This window comes from Bubalus bubalis, chromosome 1 (assembly GCF_019923935.1).
Source record: "Bubalus bubalis isolate 160015118507 breed Murrah chromosome 1, NDDB_SH_1, whole genome shotgun sequence".
Lineage (NCBI taxonomy): Eukaryota > Metazoa > Chordata > Mammalia > Artiodactyla > Bovidae > Bubalus > Bubalus bubalis.
Genome location: NC_059157.1, coordinates 58,481,867 through 58,492,893, shown reverse-complemented (window position 1 = coordinate 58,492,893; position 11,027 = coordinate 58,481,867).

Sequence of the window (11,027 nt, the reverse complement as noted above, 5' to 3'; positions counted from 1 at the left end):
GGAGAAATATCAATTACCTCAGATATGCAGAAGACACCAACCTTATGGCAGAAAGTGAAGAGGAGCTAAAGAGCCTCTTGATGAAAATGAAAGAGGAGAGTGAAAAAGTTGGCTTAAAGCTCAACATTCAGAAAACAATGATCACGGCATCTGGTCCCATCACTTCATGGGAAATAGATGGGGAAACAGTGGAAACAGTGTCAGCCTTTATTTTTGGGGGCTCCAAATTCACTGCAGATCGTGAGTGCAGACATGAAATTAAAAGACGCTTACTCCTTGGAAGGAAAGTTATGACCAACCTAGATAGCATATTCAAAAGCAGAGACATTACTTTGCCAACAAAGGTCCATCTAGTCACGGCTATGGTTTTTCCTGTGGTCATGTATGGATTTGAGAATTGGAATGTGAAGAAGGCTGAGTGCTGAAGAATTGATGCCTTTGAATTGTGGTGTTGAAAAAGACTCTTGGACTGCAAGGAGATCCAACCAGTCCATTCTAAAGTAGATCAGTCCTGGGTATTCTTTGGAAGGAGTGATGCTAAAGCTGAAATGCCTATACTTTGTCGACCTCATGCGAACAGTTGATTCATTGGAAAAGACTCTGATGCTGGGAGGGACTGGGGGCATGAGGATAAGGGGACGACAGAGAATGAGATGGCTGGATGATATCACCGACTGGATGGACGTGAGTCTGAGTGGACTCCGGGAGTTGGTGATGGACAGGGAGGCCTGGCGTGCTGCAATCCATGGAGTCACAAAGTTTCGGACATGATTCAGTGACTTAACTGAATTTAACTGGACTGAATGTACCTTGATTCATGGACTTAACATTCCTGTTGCTATGCAATATTATTCGTTACAGCATTGAACTTTACTTTCACCACCAGTTACATCCGCAACTGGACATTGTCTTTGCTCATCTCTTCATTCTTTCTGGAGTTATTTCTCCACTCTTCTCCAGTTGTATATTGGGCAGCTACCGACCTGGGGAGTTGATTTTTCAGTGTCATAATTTTGTATACAGGATGATCTATTTGAGTATACTGATTCCTAAAATGTCAATATTATTCTTGCCATTTCCTGTTTGACCACTTCCAGTTTACCTTGATTCATGAGCCTAACATTCCTTGTTCCCATACAATATAATTTTTTACAGCCTCAAATTTATGTCCATCACCAGTCACATCCACAAATGCGCTTGTTTTTGCTTTGACTCCATCTCTTCATTATTTCTGGAGCTATTTCTACAATCTTCTGGTCCCATCACTTCATGGCAAATAGATGGGGACATAATGGAAACTGTGACAGATTTATTTTCTTGGTCTCCAAAATCACTGCTTCCCTGTTGGCTCAGTTGGTAAAGAATCTGCCTGCAATGCTGGAGACCTGGCTTCAATCCCTGGGTTGATAAGATGCCCTCGAGGAGGGCATGGCAACCCACTCCAATATTCTTGCCTGGAGAATCCTCATGGACAGAGCAGCCTGGCATACTGCAGTTCATGGGGTTGCAAAGAGTGGAACATGACTGAGAGACTCAACACAAAATCACAGCAGAAGGTAACTGTAGCCATGAAATTAAAAGACACTTGCTCCTTGGAAGAAAAGCTATGACCAATGTAGATAGCATATTAAAAAGCAGAGACATTATTTTGCCAACAAATGTCTATCTAGTCAAAGCTATGGTTTTTCCAATAGTCATGTATGATATGAAAGTTGGACCATAAAGAAAGGTGATCATTGAAAAATTGATGCTTTTGAAGTGTGGTGTTGGAGAAGACTATTGCAAGTCCCTTGGACTGCAAGCAGATTACACCAGTCAATTGTAAAGGAAATCACTCCTACCTATTCACTGTAAGTTCAGTTCAGTCACTCAGTCATGTCAGACTCTTTGACCACATGGACTGCAACATTCCTGGCTTCCCTGTTCATCAGTAACTCCCAGAGCTTGTTCAACTCATGTCCATTGAGTCGGTGATGACATCCAAACATCTCATCCTGGTCATGCCCTTTCTCCTCCTGCATTCAATCTTTACTAGCATCTGGGGCTTTTTCAATGAGTCAGTTCTTCACACCAGGTGGCCAAAATATTGGAGTTTCAGTTCCAACATCAGTCCTTCCAATGAATATTTAGGACTGATTCCCTTTAGGATGGACTAGTTGAATATCCCTGCAGTCCATGGGACTCTCAAGAGTTTTCTCCAACACTGCAGTTCAAAAGCATAAATTCTTTGGAGTTCAGCTTTCTTTATAGTTCAACTCACACATCCATACATGACTACTGGAAAAACCAAAGCTTTGACTAGATGGACCTTTGTTGGCAAAGTAATGCTTCTACTTTTTAATATGCTGTCGAGGTTGGTCATACATTTTCTTCCAAGGAGTAAACGTCTTTTTATTTCATGGCTGCAGTGAGTTTGCAGGCCGGAAACATGAAGTCTGTCACTATTTCCACTGTTTCCCCATCTATTTGCCATGGAGTGATGGGACCAGATGCCATGATCTTCGTTCTATAAATGTTGAGTTTTAAGCTAACTTTTTCACTCTCTTTCACTTTCATCAAGAGGCTCTTTAGTTCTTCACTTTCGGCCATAAGGGTGATGTCATCTACATATCTGAGGATATTTATATTTCTCCCAGCAATCTTGATTCCAGCTTGTGGTTCAACCAGCCTTGCATTTTGCATGATATACACTACATATAATTGAAATAAGCAGGGTGACAATATTCAGTCTTGATGTAATGCTTTCCTAATTTGGAGCCTGACTATTGTTCCATGTCCAGTTTCAACTGTTGTTTCTTGAACTCCACCAAGATTTCTCAGAAGGCAGGTTAATTCGTCTAGTATTTCCCATCTCTTGAAGAATCTTCCACAGATTGTTGTGATCCACACAGTCAAAGCTTTGGCATAGTCAATAAAGCAGAAGTAGATATTTTTTCTGGAACTCTCTTGCTATTTCAATGATCCAACAGAAGTTGGCAATTTGGTCTCTGGTTCCTCTGCTTTTTCTAAATCCAGTTTGAACATCTAGAAGCTCATGGTTCACATACTGCTGAAGGCTGACTTGGAGAATTTTGAGCATTACATGTTTGCCTGTGAGATGAGTGCAATTGTGAGTTAGTTTGAACTTTCTTTGGCATTGTCTTTCTCTGGGATTGGAATGAAAACTGATCTTTTCCAGTCCCGTGACCACTGTTGACTTCTCCAATTTACTTACATATTGACTGCAGCACTGTAACAGCATCATCTTTTAAGATTTGAAATAGCTCAACTGGAATTCCATCACCTCCACTAGTTTTATTGGCACTGATGCTTCCTAAGGCCCACTTGATTATTCATTCCAAGATGTCTGGCTCTAGGTGAGTGATTGGACTATTGTGGTTATCTGGTTCATGAAGATTTTTTTTTTTTAAGTTCTTCTTTGTATTCTTGACCCCTCTTTTGAATATCTTCTGCTTCTGTAAGGTCTATAACATTTCTGTCCTTTATTGTGCCCATCTTTGCATGAAATAATTCCTTGATATCTCTAATTTTTTTAAATAGATCTCTAGTCTTTCCCATTCTATTGTGTTCCTCTATTTCTTTGCATTGATCACCGAGGAAGGCTTTCTTATCTCTCCTTGCTATTCTTTTAATCTCTGCATTCAGTTGAGTATATCTCTCCTTTTCTCCTTTGCCGTTAGCTTCTTTTCTATTCTCAGCTACTTTTAAGGCCTCCCAAGACAACCATTTAAACTTTTTGCATTTCTTTTTCTTTGAGATCATCTTGATCCCTGCCTCCTGTACAATGTCATGAACCTCCGTCCATAGTTCTTCAGGCACTCTATCAGATCTATTTGAATCTATTTCTATTTCATTTGAATCTATTTCTCACTTCCACTATATAATCTTAAAGAATTTGATCTAGGTCATACCTAATGGTCTATTTGTTTTCCCTACTTTCTTCAATTTAAATATGAATTTGGCAATAAGGAGTTCATGATCTGAGCCACAGTCGTCTCCCTGTCTTGTTTTTGCTGACTCTATAGGCCTTTTCCATCTCTGGCTGCAAAGAATATAATCAGTCTGATTTCGATGTTGACTATCTGGTGATGTCCATATGTAGAATGTTCTCTTGTGTTGTAGGAAGAGGTTGTTCACTATGAACAGTGCCTTCTCTTGGCAAACCTCTTGTTAGCCATTTTCCTGCTTCATTTTGTTCCTCAAAGGCCAAATTTGCCTGTTACTCCAGGTTTTTCTTGGCTTCCTACTTTTGAATTCCAATCCTGTATAATGAAAAAGAAATCTTTTTTGGTGTGAGTTCTAAAAGGTCTTGTAGGTGTTCCTAGAACCAATCAATTTTAGCTTCTTTAGCATTACTGGTTGGGGCATAGACTTGGAATACTGTGATATTGAATTATTTGCCTTGGAAACAAACAGAGTTCATTCTATCATTTTTTGAGACTTCATTTCAGACTCTTTTGCTGACTATGTGGGAAGGACTTCTTTGGAAGGACTGATTCTAAAGCTGAAGCTCCAATCCTTTTGCCACCTGATATGAAGAACTGACTCATTGGGAATGAGCTTAATGCTAAAATGATTGAAAGCAGGAGGAGAAGGGCACGACAGAGGATGAGATTGTCTCATGGTACCACCAACTCAATGGACATGAGTTTGAGCAAGCTCTGGGAGTCAGTGATGGACAGGGAAGCCTGGAGTGCTGCACTCCATGTGGTCACAAAAAGTAGGACAGGAATGAAGTACCTCAAGTGAACTGAATTGAACTGAGAGTTGAAATGATAGATATGAAATGATAATGGATACTGAAAAATGACCAATTCACTCAGTAGCTATTAGAACAGATCTTCCTAAATGCAAATGAACACATTAATTTTTAATTACATTCACATATAATTGTGTTCAGTTGACTTTTATACAACAGCCAGAGTCAATTTTTAGGGAGAATACCCTGTTTGAACAAAGGCCCCAGCTCATCTTAGGAATGTAAAATACTGTGTATTTATAATGTATATTTTTGTGAATGGTTTTGGGACTCAGCAATATTATCAAGAAAAAAATAGGAGTCACTCTGTGTTTTAAAACATAAAATCATGGTAAAGTAAATAGATATAAGTAATACATTAATAGTAAAATGCAAAAATTATTATAAGCACATAACTTAATAAGAATAGATATAGATCATCCTATATGTAAAGTATATCTGGTAATCAATTTTTCCTGAATTTTAAAGACACTAATTAATATTTTCCATAAGCTATATATTGGTATTGCTTTCTTGGGTTAGAGATCTGCAAGATATATTTTCTGCCTTTGAAAGCCTGATGGATTTATCAGAAGAAGCAAATATATACTAACAATATTTATAGCTTAAATATAGTGATAAGAATATTTAAGGCTCTATGTGAAGACAAGTAAAATATTTTATGTATTGGACCTACTTAAATTCATTGTACATGAAAAAATGGTAAAATATTGTACCTGCTCATAACTGAGTGTACATGCTACAGAACTTTCATTACTGTTGTTGGTTAGTCACTCAGTCATATCCCACTTTTTTACAACCCCACGGACTGTAGCCCACCAGGTTCTTCTGTCCATGGGATTTCCCAGGCAAGAATACTGGAGTGGGTTGCCATTTCCTTCTTCAGAGGATCTTCCCAACCCAAGATCAAACCTATGTCTCCTGCACTGGCAGGCAGATTCTTTACCACTGACTCACCAGGGAAGTCCCTTCATTACTCTTACTCATACGCTTTATACTGAAGGGTTATTTTTAGAGGAATGAATACAAGCTTTGAGAAATCAGTTTGAATACATGGAGGATGCTTTAACTGACATCCTAAGATCAAACTCAGGGTCACAGGGACTGCTGGAGTGCCATAGAATAGTAGTGTGTGTTCACAACACCAGTGACAGACTGGCACAGTGGGGTTCATCTGTAGTTTTTTTTTTTTTTTTTTTTTTTTTTTCCTGGGAGAAATCTCAGAAGGGTTTTCGCAAAGTACTGATCACTGTGTAACCTGGACCTATATGTTCCCTTTCTAGTGGGTTCAAAGAAGTCCCTATAATCAGTTCTTCAAAATTGGAAGTCAGCGCACTGTGAGAAAATTGATGAATGCTTATTTAGCTGCTGTGTGGAAAAATGGAAAAATATCAACATAAGGACACACTTATTTTGATCTTGTCTTGTGCTTGATGATTACCCAGCAACAGGGAATTGGCTATATGGCAAGAAATCAGGAGGGGGGCACACACTAGAGGACCTCAGTGCTGGCAAACAGGTATTTCTTTGCTGCCAAAACTTTCCAACTCACCACAAAGCTGAGTGACTTCAGGATATTTATACATCCTGTAGCTGCAGTGTGGTCTGTAGCTTAAATACAGGAGAGACTCTCTTTACCCCTGAGTATTTCACAGCTTCAAATAGGAAATTTCTAAACAAGGACATTTTACTATTTACTTCAGTTTAAATTAAGATTTAAGTACCAAACTTCTTACTAAAATGATGTTTGAAAGGAAAAAAAATGCAATTTTGAAAGCCTATTAAGTGATGTGACTTGTAGTATATTAGGAAGCTCCATGTGTATCAGAAGCCTCTCAGCACATGTCTTGAAAAAGTCATATATTTCTGTTTAAATATTTCATAACACAGTTTAGTTGTATAGTTTCATATTCAAAAATAAAAGGAGAAACTTCTTTCAGGATGGTTAAATGAAAAGGAAAAGAAAAACAACAGCAAGGCAAAACAACTTTAGCTTAGAAATGTAGCCTTCATGTTGTATAGCAAGAACTAGTGCACATTGCAAGTCTGAAGTATGTTGCAAAATAGGTTTTCAGTGTCAATGGAAACAGTTTGTATGTCTCAAACAATGAAAATAAATATAATCCAAAATAGGTGGAGTTTTCACTAGGCGTGGAGGAATCTAGTCTATCACAATTGAATGGAGTGCAGTAGGCATGAAGCACAGAAGATAAAGGAGATGTATTTGCTTTCCTCAGTCTAAGAGAAGGGTCCCATTCAGCAGCCAAACTTAAGCAATGTCACCTAAAAATGTGCCAGAAAATAAATTCCACAAAGGCAGGAAACTTTATAGGTTTTTCTCATTGCTTTGCCAGCATCACCTAAAATAGCATGTGGCTCATATGGTGCTCACTATGCATTTGTATGTTTGAATGAATGAGTAAGGCTAGGAATATGAGATTTATGGGGGCCAAATAAAAAAGATAAGAAACATTTTTTTTACAATGTAAAAAACCTCATCAATTTTAAAGTTAATAGGAAATATCAGATTGAGTCTGAGCAGGCATTAGATAAGACACCTGAGATTTGTTTTGAGGCATCCTTAAATCGCCTAGTTTTTTTCCCAACAGACAGTTGACAATTTCCCCGGTCCCATATTTTCCTACTTTAGTGCAACTCATTCTCTCCAACTGCCTTTTTTTCAACCATGTCTAAAAGATCAAGATTTTATGTTCCACTTAAAACTTAGTATGTATTCCATTCACTTAGGAATGGGCTACATTTCTAGCTAGAGCAACCCATCATTACTATGATGATAAGAATGACACTAAAAAAACATAGTTAGTTCTCCCTGGAGAGAGTTATTTAGAAAGATTGCTTGCTAGTTAGATGTATAGATAGATAATAGATACATAGATGATAGTTATAGCTATATATATATATATATATGTATATATATATATATATATATATATATATATATATATATATAGTTTCAAATATGTAAAAGTCTTCAAACTACCAAAACCAAAAAGAGGGTTACAGCCATCTTCAGTCTTGTAGGAGGCATTTTGAACATTTTTACTCAAAGAAAGTCTTCTAGTTATTCCTGCATCATATAATTAGACTGAAGTCATATCCATTTATTCTAATAAAAAGTCATGGTCCATTAATAGTGGTAGATTTTAGCTTATTTTGATGTTATTTTAAACCTGCACAATGAGCTTGAGAAAAAGGGAAGACCTAGAGTTTAAATGTCAAATTCTAGATCATATGAAGATTGAAATGTTTTTTCCTGTAATAGGCCATTATGAATTTAGACTGGGAATTTTTTCGGGAAATAATTCAGTTGTTATATATTATAGTTATTGACCATTTACCTGTATGAATCCAATCATTTATTTTTATGATTACAGAATGTCATAGGGTTCAATGTGCACATTTAAATTGTTCTACACCATAAAGAGAAGTGTCTTACTTATTGTTTCTATACTGTCTTGACAATGAACTGTGGCTATATTTCCTTTAGGTATTTTATCATTTCTGATTCCAAAAATTCATTAATCACCAAAGTCATAAATATTTCTATTTTGGGGAACTAATTACATGTAGATCATCCCTTGATCAATGCCATAGCTAGGTTTTAATGCAGAAACTTCTATTGAGACATATTTTTTCACCAATTTATTTGACTAATTAAGAAATTGAATGCCATAGAGGTCAATCAGTTTGCCAAGATCACACAGTTGAAGAGGGCTGTATCAATATTATAAGACATGCTTTCTAAGCTTGGGCCACTGTCCTATCTATGCTTCTGCTCTTCAAACTTTTCTGAGATCACAGGAGACAGAAGTTATTAGGATCAGGATTGTGGTGTTTCTGAGCACTCTGGCCCAAGTTCAAATGTTATTGTGCTTTCTTCCATTTTATGCCATTCTTTTATGACAAATTTTGCTAAAAAGCTTCTTCCTGCTAAAATCTTTATAAACTTTTATACTAGAACACAAATCTTAAGTATAATTAATATTATTGGAAGTATACTCTTTCTTTCAGGACAAGAAGTATCACCACACCCTACATGTACCTGAAACTAAATATGTTCCTGAAAATAATGGCAAAAAGTGTCCCTTGTTGGCTGTTAGGGAATTCATCTGACCATTTGTCCTAAAGCTTTGTCTTCAATCAGTAGAACATATCAGTAAATTGTATCATTTTGAGATAAATTCACAAGAAATAAAATTATAAAGGGGTCTCCAGCAGTTGATAAAGCATAAATGAATATGAACTAAGATAATTTCAGTTGGAAGCCCAATGCAAAGGAGAGAGTAGCTTGTAATCAGGTTCCAGGTGTTGTTAAAGAAAAATAAATAAGAAGGGAAGCACTGAACAAATGAAAGCAATAACTTGTGGATATATTTTATGTATATATTCAAGAGAAGTTTCATGGGTGTTCCATGGGACATAAAAAATTATGTCTTCTCATTTTAGGTGGTTTGCTTCCAAGTTCATGTATGATTAATTCTTCAAATCTTTGTGTCAGATTCTTAGCCAGTGTGCTAGCCCACCAAGTGTTCATCTCCTCTTTTGTCCTTAGTTAGTGGCTAGTGAAGCACTACAAACTGTGTGGAAAGTGTAATCTTCTCCCCATGACTTGATGCAGTCTCCCTTGTAGCTCAGTTAGTAAAGAATCTGCCTATAATGCAGGAGATCTGGCTTCGATTCCTGAATCAGGAAGATCCCCTGGAGAAAGAAATGGCAACCCACTCTAGTATTCTTGTTTGGAAAATCCCATGAACAGAAGAGTCTGGCAGGCTACAGTCTAGCTGCTGGGGTTGCAAGAGTCAGACATGACTTAACAACTAAACCATCACCACCATGACTTTATTTTCACCCAAATATATCCACTTGTTATTTCCACACTAGAGGAAGCACAGGGTCCCCCAAATCCTTCAGGAAATTATCATTCTAACTGATGTCCACCTGTTGGGGAGATTCTAAAATACCATTAATTTTCCCAATCTCTAAACAAGATTCAGGACTCCTTAGAGTCATGGAAAATCAGTCATCAATAATATATTTCATTTCAATTATGATATCAATTTATATTACTTCAGAGAGCTCATCAAATATTTCCTTTAAAATACCTTTTTCTCTGACTACATTTGCCATAGGGAATTCCTCATCTAGCCATGATACAGAAATCTGTACCAGATTTATTTTGGTGAGAAAAAGTCAACTGCAAATTTGGATAAAACATATGAGGGAACTATTTTTAGTGATTGAACAGCTTTGCTGAACTGTATCCTTTGGCAAAATAATGACATGAGATGAACTCTGAGAGTGCTCGTCAATAAACCTGGCATTTTTCCTGGAAGCCCTTTGGAACGGGAAGCAGAGAAATAAATCCCAAATGGGGCATGCACCTCACTGAGCTTCAGAGGCTGCTGAAGCTGATGGAATGGGTAGGGCAAGACATATAAGAAGTTTCAATATTTGTGAAATATTACCTGAGATAAATCTGAAAAAATTCTCAGAGGGGAATAAGTGGAAAGATAGAAAATTTCCCCAAACAAAAACCTAGCTTCCCCTCCTTGCAAACAAAATCCAATTTTAAAGCTCTGTGTAATGTTCTAACTTGAGGTAAATAGAATTCTAAGACAGCCCCAAGATTCTAGATTCCACCCTCTGGTTTGTATTCTTTCATGTAATTCCTCACCTTGAGTGGGTGGGGCTTTTTTTTTTTTTTTAAAGCAGGTTACTATTGTGTTATATGGCAAAGGTGAAGGGTTTTTGCAAATGTAGGTATGTTCTCTGAGCAATTGACTTTTAGTTAATTGAAGAGAGATTATTTTGTGTGAGACAGACTTAAACAGGTGAGTACTTAAATTAAGACAAAAGTTGAAGAGATTGGAAGCAGCTGCAGAATTTCTTCTGACAGAAGCAAGATGTCATATTTTGGAGGGAGCCTTGCTAGAAGTAATTGCTCATGGATTCTAGCAGCTAGCTACCTCAGTTTTCTGCCAATAATTAGCTAGTCAGAAAGAGGAGCCTCAGACAAGAAGGTGGACCTAGCCAACACCTTGATTTCAGCTTGGTTAGATGTTAAGAAGAGGACTCAGACAACATGTGTTTAGATTCCTGGTCTACAGAGTTGATAAATGTGTATTGTTTTAAGCCACCAAATTTGTTGTCGTTGTTCAGTCACTAAGTTGTGTCTGACTCTTTGTGACCCCATGGACTGCAGCATGTCAGGCTTCCCTGTCCTTCATTGTCTCGCAGTGTTTGCTTA